The sequence below is a fragment of the Dasypus novemcinctus genome, chromosome 30, assembly GCF_030445035.2.
Source record: "Dasypus novemcinctus isolate mDasNov1 chromosome 30, mDasNov1.1.hap2, whole genome shotgun sequence".
Classification (NCBI taxonomy): Eukaryota; Metazoa; Chordata; class Mammalia; order Cingulata; family Dasypodidae; genus Dasypus; species Dasypus novemcinctus.
In genome coordinates this window covers 35,794,213-35,807,679 of record NC_080702.1, presented here as the reverse complement: position 1 = coordinate 35,807,679, position 13,467 = coordinate 35,794,213, and the positions used below count along the sequence as shown (strand labels likewise).

General features: G+C 37.0%; 1 pseudogene; it reads right to left on the bottom strand.

Moving 5' to 3' along the window:
* Window positions 1–886: 886 nt before the first annotated feature.
* Window positions 887–13,467, bottom strand: part of LOC131276783 (vomeronasal type-2 receptor 116-like) — a 34,202-nt pseudogene continuing 21,621 nt past the window's right edge.

Here is a 13,467-nt window from a genome sequence, read left to right as displayed (position 1 = left end):
AAAAAATAAAGACCAAAAAAAAAAAAAGAAACAACAAGAAAAAATAATAACAAGTGTAAGGAATTTTCATGAATTTTTATTGAAATCAGAGTAAAATATTAAACACACTGCATTTCAGAAGATAATGATCAGTACATAAACTTCCAGCATGTCCTGTATGGTCAGACCAGTACTCTAGAGAACCTAGAAAGGGGAAGAGAAATCCCTTTTCTTTTAGATCATCTTTCCAACAACTAGCATTTCTGACAGACAGGTTTTTGAGTGGTGTAGACATATTGAGGATATTCTTTCCAACAAGTCCTGAAATGGTGCAGTAAGGAGGGAAATGTACTATCAACTATAAAATAAAAGGTATCATCATTTTGTATATATTTTGATGATTGTTCAAGAGGGAAAAAGTCAAATAAAGACATTAGGAAGTCCATAAAAAGAGTTATTTATACATAGGAATTTATTATAATTAAAATATGGTCATGGCAATCTGGGAGAAAATAAGGAATATTCCATAAATAGTATTGGATAATTATGATTACTATAAAGAGATGAAAAGAGGGAAATATTGAGAGTGCTTACCAGGTATATTAGAAAAAACAGAAGTGCAAAATAAAATGGGAGAATATGTGTAAATTTGGTAATTACACACACAATGAAGGCAGAATATCCATATTCATCACTGTATTTGAAATGAGGAACCAAATTACGAAGTTTAGATTAAAAATAATTTAGAAGGCTGAGAGATGTGTTTCTGAACACTGACAGACTGTAGGAAACTCATGTGATAACTGAAGGAAAAGTACATTATATTTCTATCTAATACCTGAAAGCAAGCATTTGGTAGATTTTTATCAGGCCCCCTCTTTGTTATAGGAAACATATGAGTTAAAAATTAAGAAGACTTATTACCCCTAGAATGTGTTTGATACCTTAAACCCTGGTGAGTGTTCCTAGCTGGCTTTAAAAAAATAATATAGCACTTTGGGGCAAAGATGCAGCCTAGTAATCCAGCACTGGAAGCCAAGATGGAGAAGATCTCCACAGCTGCCATGACCTTCCCCTTGGTGCTGTGGTAGACAGGGAGGAAAGTGACCCAAACACTGCAGAACACCAACATGCTGAAGGTCAAGAACTTGGCTTCATTAAAGGTGTCAGGAAGGTTCCTGGCCAGGAAAGCTACAGTGAAGCTCCCGAGAGCCAAGCAGCCCAGGTATCCCAGGACAAAGTAGAAGGCAGTGGGTGAGCCCTTATTGCACTCAATGATGATATAACCAGGCTCAGAGTGTTCATCTTTATCAATGAATGGGGGAGAGGTTCCCAGCCAGATGCCACAGAGTGCCATCTGGATCAGGGAGCAAATGGGAATAACAAAGTTAGGTGCTCCTGACACCAAATACTGCCTCATCCTTCTCCCGGGAGCAGTGACCTTGAATGCCAGAACCACAGTGATTGTTTTGGCCAAGACAGTGGACACAGCCACGGTAAACACAATTCCAAATGTGATTTGTTGGAGGATGTAGATGGCTGTGTTAGGGAGACCGATGAAGAGTAAGGAGCAGAGGAAGCACAGGGTGAGGGAAATGAGCAGGATGTAGCTCAGGATCCTGTTATTGGCCTTGACTATAGGAGAGTCTCTGTGCTTCACAAAGACCCCAAGAATAACAGCGGTGAGGAAAGAGAAGCAAAGAGCTGTGCAGACCAGAGCCATCCCCAAAGGGTCTCCATAAGCCAGGAAGGTCACAGTTTTTTGAAGGCAGTGATTTCTCTCACTGTTTGCATACTGATGATCTGCACACTTCACACACTCGTCCATATCTGGTGAGAAAAGCAATGTGTCATCAGCTCAGGTTCAGTAATTTTAACTTATTTACAAGACCCCAAAAGAAACACATTGGGTAGTTTTAGCCATTGTTTCTCTGTGTGCATTGACTTCATATAACTGTGTGCTATAATCTGTATATATTTTTCTTCTGTTAAGCAGCCCATCTCAAGCCCCTTTCCTAAATTCAAATAATTTCATCTCCCACATCTTCAAAAATGCTAACTTGTTGACATGTAACCTAGATTCCTTCTGCTTGGGTCCTTTGACCCAGTACTATTTTTGTGAGATTCTTCTATGTCACAGCAAATACATTTTCTTTTTACAAACACATCTAGTCTGCTAAACATTCATTTTCTCTTCACTCTGCACCCATTACCTAGTAAACTCTACTAAACTTTTGACTCTGGAGATTTGATACTTCTAGAATTCTATTGTAAGTAATATAGTACAATCTCTTTCTTTTTGTAACTTCCATATTTCAAGTGTGTAATATTTACAAGTTTCTTTCAAGTAACACCATATCTCAGAAATTCATTTTTTCCTTGTGGCTGAATAATATTCTCTGATTTGTTCCATATTTTATCAATTTAGCTATGATGGACACTTGGATTATTTCCACATGTTGGTGTTATGAATAATGCTGCTACACACATTGCACACAATTACTATTCTGAGAACCTCTTTTCACTTTTAATATAAACCTAGAAGTGCATTACCAGGTCATATGGTGATTGCATCATTAAATTTTTGAGGATGTGCTGTAATGCATTCCACAGGGGCTGAGCTACACTACATTCTCTTGAACAGGTCACTAGAGTTCCAATTTCTACGACTCCTCTCCACCACTTGTTATTTTATATTTCTAAAATACAGTGATCTTTTTAAAGTTGTATAAACTATTCACTTTGATTGCTGGATAGATTTCAATATAATAATACATCATATTTTATTTACATATTTTAATGGTGATAGAAGTTTAAATGCTTATGGGTTTTAGTTATTACCAATAATGCTGCTCTGAGCATCTTTGTACATCTAGTACAGATATGATGCTCCATTACTGGGTCATATGCTATATAAACATCTTTGTAAATAATGCCATTCTGTTTTATAAATGGTTACACCAGTTTAAACTCCAACAAACAATATGCATTCCAGTTGTACCTTTTTCTGTCAGAACCTTGACATGGAAGTTAATTTTTGCTATTATGGGGAATGTTTTTATCTTTTTTTTTTAAACAAATATTTCTTTTTTTTTTTTTAAAGATTTATTTATTTATTTAATTCCCTCCCTCCCCCGGTTGTCTGTTCTCTGTGTCTATTTGCTGTGTCTTGTTTCTTTGTCTGCTTCTGTTGTAGTCAGTGGCACGGGAAGCGTGGGCCATGCCATTCCTGGGCAGGCTGCACTTTCTTTTGCTCTGGGCGGATCTCCTTAAGGGGCGCACTCCTTGCGTGTGGGCCTCACCTACACAGGGGACACCCCTGCCTGGCACAGCACTCCTTGTGCACATCAGCACTGCGCATGCACCAGCTCCACAGGGGTCAAGGAGGCCAGGGGTTTGAACCTCGGACCTCCCATGTGGTAGACGGACGCCCTAACCACTGGGCCAAGTCTGTTGCCTCTTTTTAGCTTTTGAATCATGATTTTTGTTTGGAATTTCTTGGTGTCTAGTTAATCTGAACACTAGCTCATCTGTGCATTGCACATTTCAAAATGTTTTTCTGGGAAGAGCCTGTGCACCAGTCAGGCCATTTTTATTACCGTATTTTGTGTCTATCTTCTGCTTTTGTAAAAGCATTCTATATATGTCAGATATGATTTCTCACTGGCTAGATCTATTTTACATATTTTATCCTACTTTGGTTGTTCCCTTTTATTTCTAATTTGGTCTTATTTTTGTTGCTTAATTTTAAATAATGAATGAGTGCTGATTTTTATCAAATGTTTTCCTGAACTTTTTGAAATGATAGTTTTTACATTTCTGGGGGTTCATTTTCTGAATTATTTTGCATAAAACAAACTTCATTACAATAACTTCTTTACATAATATAGCTGGATTTGGATTGCAGCTTTTCTTTTTAGCAAATGTAAGTTTAGTCTCAAGAAAAAAAGTGATCTGTAAATTTTGTTTCTTGCAAAAATTTTATCAGAATTTGGTACCAATGTTAAGCTCTTCTCATAAAATTAAATGTGAAGTCTTTTTCACATTTTCCTAGTATCTGGAAAAGTTTGAGTAGATAACTATTCTTTTTTCCTTTACAGTTTGTTTGGATTTCTCAGGAAAGCCATAGGTTTATAAAATTTTTTTGAGAAGATATCTCATTTTAAACTATGGTTTAATATCCTAACAAGATATGAATCTTTTCAGATTATCCTTTATTACTGGGACGTATATGGTAATATTTACTTTTTTTGGAATTTGGGAATTTCATTTCAATTTTCACATAAACTGGAATGAATTTATTTATACTATCCATTTCTGATTTAAAAATTCTGTACATATTTCCCAATTTTAAATCATTTATTATGTAATATTTCTTAATTCATTATTCTACTAATTTATTAGTTTTGACTTTCATTAGACTTAGCTTTGAGTATTTATCCTTTCATATTTGTCTTTCATTACATTTTATTTTCATACTTATTATATTGTCTTTTATTTTATATTTACTGTTCTTATTTTAATTTGTGATACTTATAACTTCAGATTTTTACATTAAAATATACATACTAATAGTACACACACACATATATAAAATTTAGGATGATATATTATATTCAGAGTATATCTTTAGCTGCATTACCTGAAACTTGAAATGTGGAAATTCCAGTTTTATACATTTTATAAATCTTATTGTGGTATTTACTTGAAACCATGGTTTATTTGTGTATTTCTTTAATTTTGTATTTTTATATTAAAATATCTTTTTAAGGTACATATATCTCAAAAAAATGGTACATAAAAAATATAAAAGGCTCCCACATATCCAACACCTCCCCCAATATTCCCACAACAGCATAATTTTTCATCATTGTGCAATATTCATTGCATTTGGTGAGTACATTTTGGAGCACTGCTGCACTGCATGGATTATAGTTAACATTGTAGTTTACACTCTCCCCCAGTCCATTCAGTTGGTTATAGCAGCATATATAATGTCAAGCATATGCCCCTCTAATATCATTATGGACTACTCCAAGTCCTGAAAATGTCACCACCTCTCATCTCTTCTTCCCCTTCCCTGTCCTCAGGAACTACCATGGCCACTTTCCCCAGATCAATGCTACAGTTTCCTCCATTACTAGATGCAATAATTCTATAGTAGAATACTAATAAATTCACTCTAATCCATATTTTATTCCTCCAACCTGAGGACCCTGGGTTGGTGATGTCCACTCTGCCACAATCTTGAGAGGGGGTTTAGATCCCACATGGTTGATGTATGTAATACTCCTGCTTGGAGTTGGAGGCACTCTCAGTTCCCTGGTGCAGTGGTTGACCATCTTCACCTCCCTGTTAGCTGACATATGCAAGTCCAACAAACCAGAGAGTAGGCACTGCAACTCTGCTGAGGCTCAGAGCCCAGCATGTACATAACCAGTCCAGAGATTAAAGTCCTCTGGATAAACACCAAATCTAGGCCAACTATAGGTTCAGTAAAAGTGAGCAGAAGAGGCATGTGTAGAAAGTTCATATCTGAGTACAACTCCTTCGTACACAGGAACAGAAATTCCAAAGTAGGGTCCACTGACAAGGCGCTGGACTCCAGAGCCAATTTCCATGATCATAGAACCTGTGTTCTCTGTAGTCCTCAGGAGCACCTGAAACTGGGATTGTATCTGCTTGTGCTGTCTCTGGGATCCTAATGATGTGGGTATTAGGATGACACATCTGATGACCTCCTGACACTTTTTTATTTTTTATATTTTTTATTTTTTTATTTTTATTTTTCTAAAGACAAAAGTTTTACTTTAAGTCATAAGTAATGAGCTTTTAAGACATAAGGGTCGTTTGCCTCAACTCAAGAAGGATGAGAAGAACCTCCTCTGCTCTGGGGTGAAGAGCAGGAAAAGGGTGGAGGGTGAGGAGAGTGGAGAACACCAGCTGAGAAGCCTCTAGGCTCCACGTGTGCGCAGCTCTTGGCAGTTCTGGGGAATCACAGGGTCTGGGTAAGAGCAGCTTCCTTCAGTGATGGGTGTGTCTCTTTTCACACATTTTTTTCTGGATTCCTGCCAATAATCCTCAACAAGCCTGACTCAGTTCACTGCTCTCCAGATAGTGTAGGAAAGAGAGTCCTGAGGCCAGAATTGGAACCTTGTCTGTGACTCCAAAGGGCAGCGTATCTTGACTCCCAGTTTCATACCCCATGAAATTAAAGGTCAGCCTGCAAGACTGTTAAGGACCATTTTTTTAAAATTATTCTCTAACTTTTGCCTTTATTTTTTTTTAATTTTTTATTCATTTTTAAAAAATATTACATTCAAAAAATATGAGGTCCCATTCAACCCGACCGCCCCCACCCCACCACTACCCCCACTGCAACACTCTTTCCCATCATCATTCCCGACACTTTTTTAAAGACTCTTAGCCATATATACTCATTTGTCTTTGCCATTCCCCCTTTTATTCAAGGCATTTTTCTAGTTGCATCACCAGTTTGTGATTGGTGGTAATCCGTCTGTGCCACGGAGGCTCATCCCCAGTAGTCTTGCCCCATGGTGAGGGGAAGGTAATGAATTTACATGCTGAGTTTTGCTTAGATAGTGGCCACATGTGAACAATTTGGAGGCTCTCAGGAGGTAAATCTTGGGCACCTTGCATCTCTAGGACTAGTTCAAATTTCAGGCACACAGGCCCATAAGAATAGTCATCACTTCTTTGTCCACAAGCCTCTCCTGTTACTTTTACCAGAACTGTAGTTGGTGTTGGAATTTAAGGTACACCCAGGGGACCTGAATCTCTGGACTGATCATGTGATAGCCGGGCCCCGAGCCACAACAGACTTGCAACTCCTACACTCTGGTTTATTGGACTTACCCCACTCAGATAAGCAGGAGGTGAAGAAGGTCAAACACCACACCATGGAGCCAAGAGTGTCTATGACTGAAAGCAGGAAAATTGCATCCAGCATCAAAATGGGGACTCTAAGCCCCCTCTTGATATAGATGTCGAGTGGACACAACCATTCTAAGGTCCACAAGATGGAGGAATAGAGTATGATTTAGATTGGACTTACTGGTAATCTATTCATGAAATATTGTGATTAGTAATCAACAAAATATGGCATTGGTGTGGAGAAAGTGGCATGGTGGATGCTGGGGGTAGGGAATGGGAGGAAGAGATATGATGTGGGGGCATTTTCAGGGTTGGAGTTGTCCTGGGTGGTGCTGCAGGGACAGTTACCAGACATTGTATGTCCTCCCATGGCCCCCTGGGTGAGCAGTGGGAGAGTGTGGGCTATGGTGTGGACCATTGACCATGAGGTGCAGTGGTGCTCAGAGATTTATTCACCAAATGCAATGAATGTCTCACAATGATGGAGGACGTTGTTGTTATGGGGGGAGGAGTGGGGTAAGGAGGGTGGGGGGTATATGGGGACCTCATATTTTTTGATGTAATATTAAAAAATAAAGACAAAAAAAGTAACTTTTTATTATTTATATATCCTTAAAAAATAAAGAAGAATGAAAATATAAAATTATACCACATCAAGTGTTAAATAAAATGCTGTGTTGATTTTTCTTGGGATGTCATTGAGTTTGTCGATAAGTTTGGGTAGTATAGACATCTTAATAATGTGACTGAGCATGTAGGGTATCTTGGAGAATGATCCATGTGCACTTAAGAATAATATAAATCCTGCTGTATTTGGATGTAATGCTCTGTATATGTCTATTAGGTCCAAGTTCCTTTAATATATTGTTCAAGCCCTTTGTTTATTTATTGATTCTCTGTTGAGTTATTCTGTCCAAAGGTGATAGTGGTATATTAAAGCCTTGACTATAACTGTAGAGACATCCATTCTTTCACTTAGGGTTTCCAGTGTTTGTCTCATATATATGAAGGTGCTCTCATTATGGGCATAAATGTTTATGATTGTTATTTCTTCTTGAAAGATTATCCCTTTCACTAGTATGTAGTGTTCTTGTTTGTCTTTCATGATAGTTTTGCATTAAAATCTATTTTGTCTGATGTTAATATGGCCCGTTTTTGGTTATTGTTTAGCTGTAAGATTGTTTTCCAGCCTTTCACTTTTAATGTCCTTGAATCCCTGGGTAGGATGTGTTTCTTGTAGACAGTTTATAGATATGTCTTATTTCCTTACACGTTTTTCCAATCTGTGCCTCTTAACTGATGAGTTTAATCCCTTGACATTCATTGTTATAACTTTCAGGGAATTATTTTATTAGGCATATTTTCTTTGGATTTGTCTTTGTGATATGTTTGGGTTCTTTTTTTTTCCACTCTTTTTCTCTTCTTAGTTGTTCTAACAGTCTCCTTCAACTCTATCTCTCATGTGTTTTTTTTCTATCCTCGTTGAGAATTCCTTTTGGTATCTCTTGAAGGACAGTCTTTTCGTTGGCATACTCTCTTAGTTTCTGTTTATCTGTGAATATTTTGACTGTCCATCATTTTTGAAAGCTAGCTTGGTGGATAGAGTATTCTTGGTTGGAAATTTTTTCCTTTTACTGCCTTGTGGATGATATATGACTCCCTTCTTGCCTCCATGTTTTCAGATGAAAAATCAGCACTTAATCATATGGAGCCTCCCTTGTATGTAATGGTTCTTTTTCTGTCACTGTTTTCAGTATTTTCTCTTTGTCTTGACCATTGGATAATTTGACAAGAATATGTCTTGGTGTGGGCATTTAGGGATTTAAGTTGTTTGGGGTACGTTGTGCTTCCTGGACATGTTTATCCATCTCCCTCAATAGGTTTGTGATGCTTTTAGCCATTTTTTCCTCCTACACCCCTTCTGTCCCCTTTCCATTCTCTTCTCATTCTGGGATGCATGTTTGAGTATCTTGCATTGTAATTTATGTCCTTATATCCCTGCTGTATTTTTTTTCTCTCTTTTTACCAATAATTCTACTATTAGTTTGACTTCAGATGTACTGTCTTACTCATCACTAATTCTTTCCTTTGCCTCTTCAAAACTGCTGTTGTTTGCTGATTGTGTATTTTTGATTTCTTGGATGGTACTGTTCATCACCATCATATCTGTTATCATTTTTACATATGTTTAAAATGTGTTCTCTATGATCCCCAACTGTTTTCTTAACATCCTTAATCTCCTACTTCTCTTCATTAAATTGATCCATATTATAATGTTTTGAGAGTTTAATTTGTTGTTCAATGTTCTGATTCTCTTCCTGGTTTTTAGCTTGTTCATTGGATTTGTTCATGCTTTCCTGATTTTGGGTATGGTGTGCAGACACCTGCTGCATTGTAAATTACCAGACTACCCCCTCAGGGAGGATTCTGTTCCCACTCAGCCAGGTTTTTACAAGAGAGATGACAAAGGTGTACTCAGTCAGACACCATCTTGCCCCACTTCCTCAATAGTGTATTTCTTAATTTCCATATTTTTGGGAAATGAATTTGTGGTTAGACTATTCCTTTATATGTGCACATGGAACATTTATTCAAACTTACCATATAAAAATGTGTACATGAACCTTTTTTCCACATTGACTAAATTCCTTGTTATTTCATCAGTTCAACAGATCTCAAATAACTGAAATAATAGTAGGCATTTCAGGAAATTCAACTACATACTAATTATCAAAAGAAACTTAAAAATTTCCAACGATAGAAGTGATTCTAGAATTTAATATATGAATATTTATAATTTTAACATGTTAATTATATTATGTAAAGAATATTTAGCACTTTTCTACATCATGTCTCAAACCACATACCGAATATTCTGTGAGATCCTGTCACATAGAAACTGTTCTGGTACTCTGAAATTCTGAATATTATGTGCAGTGACTATTTCCTTTTATTTTATTTTATTTTTTATATATAATAATTTGGCTAAGATTTTATCACATCCTCCACTCTTCTTACATAATACTAATGTGACTGCCGCTATGAGGAATTCCATCACACCCTCCTCCCAAGGAATGTACTGGTCCCTAGGACCCTGTTCAAATATTTAGAGCATATTTTAAGCATGGGCAAAAATAGTCTATATTTACCTCCCCAATTACCTGTGAACTAGAGGAGAACAGGAACTGAAATTCCTCATTAAGACTTTGTTACTTCATCCTCATGTTGGACGCAATAGAACTAAACATTCCCTAAATCATTTCCAACCTTTCTGAACATCTGCTCTGTGTCGTGAACAGTTTTAGACACAGAAATGGAGTAAGGTTAAAACACATTACTTAATTATAATCTAAACATTCTTTCAATCAAGATGGTAAGCAGGTACTTGTAATCACATGTGTTAAATTCCAAGAGAGGCATGAAAGGTATATTAATTTGGTATGGTCAACAAAGGTCTTCCCAGAAACTATTTGGCCTTCAGTGTGTCTCAACAATGACTCAAGTAAATTACTTAAGGGCATAGAAAGGGTGTTATATCAAAGGGAAATATTTTTATTATAAAAATGAAATTACTAAACAAAGGAAATAAGAAAGTTGTTTCTGTAGTTTTCCTCCAGATTCTTTCCAATACCTTGTGTGGTCAGGGGATATAAAGGAGAGGTGGGGACCTTTTTGAGGGCAAAACTTACCTGTGTCATTGGAAATCTCATTCTCTGGGCAGGGGGTGCAAAGAAAGCAACATGCTGCTTTTCCTTCTTGAAAGGTTTTCCTGAATCCAGGCAAACACTTCTTACTACATACAGAGTGGGGAGTCTGGGAAGAAAACCAGATACATGTTCTCAACAGCTGTGTATTTACTTCTCCAACCATTAGATTGTTTGGGGTATTGGATATCAACAATTTTAAATTTTAAATGCCTAAATCAAATTTATTTATACGATGTCAGGCTTATTTTATGATATGAAATAAAATAATTTAGAAATGTATCTTTAAATAAATGTTTTCTTTTCCCATCCTCTGGACAGTATGTGAGAAAAATTTTCTTGTGTAAAGGTAAGTGGTTAAACTAATAATGTGAACATTTACTTAACAGGAAGGAGGAAGACAACTGCTGTGAAGGTTAGGTCAATGTGTTAACACAGCCAGTGTTTGATCAAGTAAACATTGGGCTAATTGTAATAAAGGACACTTATGGACTTTAGTCATCAGTGAATTGACTGCATAGATGACTGATTACATATACAATCAACCAGGGAGATTGCTGTCAGCAATGGATAAGGTTTTATCCAATCAATTCAGTGCCTTAAAATAGAAAGTGATTTCATCATTTGGAGAGAAATTCCCTGTTCTTTGAATAGCCAATATCTCCTGTAAACTCATCAAGGACTTTCATGGGACCTTTACTGGAATGCCTGTTTGCAGACTGCCTGCAGAATCTGGACATGTACTTCCCTTGGTCCCATAACAGAACTATATTAACTCATTTACTATTTACAGATATCTCATGTTGATTATCTTTCTTTAGAGAACCTGCACTAATAAAATATCCATTGCAAGATTTTGTTACTTTTGTGTAATATTAAGTACTGTAGTTGTGGCCTACCTACCTCTAAAAACCCTGTGGCCCATTCTATCACCTCCTCAGAAAGAGACAATTGTTGATCACGTGGCACATCTGAGTTAAAATGTCCTACTTTAACTTTATGTCCAAAACCTTCTGGAAAATTCCAAAAGTTGAGAATGTCATACCTCACTTCAAATTTCCTTTCCTTATCCAAATTCACTGGATCACCAGCAGAATTGTTAAATTGGATGTTCTTCAGAAATGGATGCAGCTAAAAGAGACACACCTGTGAGGAATTGTGCCCACTGAATAAGGACAGATCACCAAGGTGGTAACGTCTCTCATCCTCTGTCATCCCTGCTTCCTAAGGCAACTTTATCATTAACATTCAATTAAGTAAAAAAAAAAAAAAAAAAAAAACCGTAAGGTGGACTAAAATGTTATAGCATTTACAAAATATTTTCAGAGAAAATTCCAAATACAATGAAATCAAAACAATATGTGAGTGTGTGATATGAACAAACCTTAATAGAAGAATCAAATCTCAGCACCCTCAATTACTAACTGAATTCTCCCCAAGTAAGGTCAGCAATAACTGAAGAGGTTGCAGAATTAAATGATATAATTTATGTACAGTATCTTAGAGAGTGCCTAAAACTAATTCAAAAACAAGTTTGTCCCTATTGTCATGCAAATGTTTAATGGAAGAGGTCTAGGTATTTTATATTAAAAATATTAGCAGGGCAGAATGTTGAGAGCCTTAGTAACATGAAACATTGGCATTGATTAATAACTCCTCCCATACCTGCTATCAGCACCTTCCTGTTCATGACCATTTCTACCTAGGTCTAGGTTTACCTCTTAGACAGTGAACAAGTAAACAGTCTCTTGCTGTTTTAGAGAGACAACCCTAAACTTCTTGACATGAGCGTATGTTCCACACCAAGAAAGTCATGATTATGACATGTTCTGAAATACACATATTGTTCAATGGAAGAGGTATTACCGGCCAGGGGTAAACACCCAGTCCATCTCCATTTTCCACTGACTGCATTTCTAATCGTTGACGAAGCATTTCATGAAGGCTCTGAGCTACAGCATACACCGCATTATACACATTGTAACTTCCTTCTTTCATGTCCTTGTCAAATAGCCACCAAGGCAGCAACTCCAAGGAGGCATTGGGAGGACAATTCTCCAGAGTGTTACAATCAGATTCAGAAACCGAGCAATCAAAAGAGACGTACCACAATTTCGTGAGATAAAAGTCTTCTGGGTATTTTGAAGGTTTAACTGTCTGCATGAAAGTTTTAAAATCAGGCAGTTCACCAATATTCTGTGAAAAAATGAGGGCCCCATGGAATGAATCAAGTAAAAAGTCTTTCTCGCTGGTGGTAAAATCCCATTGTGAGGTTGTGATCCAAACTTTCCCTATTACTAAGAGTCTCCATCTCCCAAAACTCAATCCAATTAGGGAGTCGGAGTCACCATAAATGAGAGTCACATTTACTGTTGATTTTCTGATCCGTAAATGATATTGCCAGTCTTTTGAGTAATATGACCTCTCAGTGACAGGAATCATTTCCAGAAAGCCTGCACAGACTCCCTTTTTGTCCATCTCTTCTCTCAAGTCCCATAGGAACTTCACACCTCTCTTATCTTCTGAGATGACCAGTCCCACCCAGTTCCAACTAAAATGAAGCATCAGTGAGACCATGCCAAGAGCCAGAGTTGTGTCCTTGGGGGTAATCTGATAGAGAGATGAAAACTGTCCATCATCACTCAGTTGTGGGTCGTAAAGGCCATAAGCAAGCTAAAGGGGAAGGATTAAATAGCCAGTATGAGAAAGAGAATTAGAAGCACAAACTCAGCCCAGATGAAAATTAAGCAATGTTTTAAAGAGGAAGAAGGGAAGACTGCTCTTTTTATATTCTAATCATCTCCCAATCCCTGAGAGCATAATGGAATTAATTGATCAGTCTCAAGGGTCTAGGAAACTCCTTTTTCTCTTACTCACCTGTTTTCACTTA